At 35.6% G+C, this 1,135-nt stretch overlaps 1 pseudogene; it reads left to right on the top strand.

Annotated features, from left to right (window-relative positions):
- Positions 1-340: 340 nt before the first annotated feature.
- On the top strand, positions 341-641 carry LOC120197675 (annotated as a pseudogene).
- The last annotated feature ends 494 nt before the right edge of the window (positions 642-1,135 follow it).

The following is a 1,135-nucleotide window of genomic DNA, read 5'->3' as shown; positions in this document are numbered from 1 at the left end:
TGATCTACTCATGTTATGTGAAAAATGAAATATTTAGGGTATAAAATGCCCAATACACATTTATGTGATATTTGATATGTTAGAATTTATGGATACTATTGAGAAATGAATGGTATAATGTTCTGATTAGAAGGCCCATTGTATTTTCATTGAGAGTCTTGGTATAAATAGCACTTTGAGAAAAGGTTCCATCATTCAATATCATGATTGGGTCAACCAGGCCAAATCATGAGTAAATAGAAATTCAAAAATGTACATAGTTGTTCCAGCTGAAATACTTGGAATAATTCTACCACATTTACTAAGTGTAGCCTTTTTAGTGCTAGTTGAATGTAAAGTAATGGCTTTTACGGAACGTCGAAATGGTCTTAATGTAGTGGGACCATTCGTATTGTTACAACCTCTAGCATATGGTTTGAAACTGATTCTAAAAAAAACCTATTTCACCAAGTAGTGCTAATTTCTCCCTTTTTAGAATGGCTCCAGTGGCTACATTTATGTTAAGTATGGTCTCTTGGGTTGTTGTACCTTTTGATTATGGTATGTTATTATCAGATTCAAACATAGGGCTACTTTATTTGTTTGCCATATCTTCGCTAGGTGTTTATGGAATTATTACAGTAGGTCGGTCTAGTAATTAGGGGGCGACCGATCAATCGCCTATCATACTAGGACCAATAGGTCAAAAAATGGGTTTGTGCCGCAAGTGTTGAACGATCTACACTACATAGGTGTGGGCTTACAGGGCTAGGGCTCATAAACCTTTTCTTTCATTCATCAATAAGGCCCTGGTCGGTCACTTTCCAGGTCGGGATCGATAAGTAGAAGTCATAAAAAAGAAATTTATCTTCGCACCTCATATCAATAGCTTGTCAAGCTGGCCTATATTTAATATAAAGAAAAAGATTCGCTATCTTTTAACCGATTATTCTTCTTTATCAATGCTACTAATGACCTATAGGTTCGCCTACTTGACTTATGAAAGATAATGATAATGGCTTATTCAAAAAGCAAAAGCAGCTACTATACAAGACATTAGAAGAAGTAAGAGGTTGAGTTAGCCTAGCCTACTAATGTCTTGTATAGTAGGGTATAGTATAGTAGGCGAGTGAGTTAGCGAAGATGTTTAGGCTAA

Source organism: Hibiscus syriacus, unplaced genomic scaffold (assembly GCF_006381635.1).
Source record: "Hibiscus syriacus cultivar Baekdansim isolate YM2019G1 unplaced genomic scaffold, ASM638163v2 tig00117048_pilon, whole genome shotgun sequence".
In the NCBI taxonomy this organism is placed as follows: Eukaryota; Viridiplantae; Streptophyta; class Magnoliopsida; order Malvales; family Malvaceae; genus Hibiscus; species Hibiscus syriacus.
The sequence above is the reverse complement of the archived record's forward strand: the minus strand, read 5'-3'. Positions and strand labels throughout refer to the sequence as shown.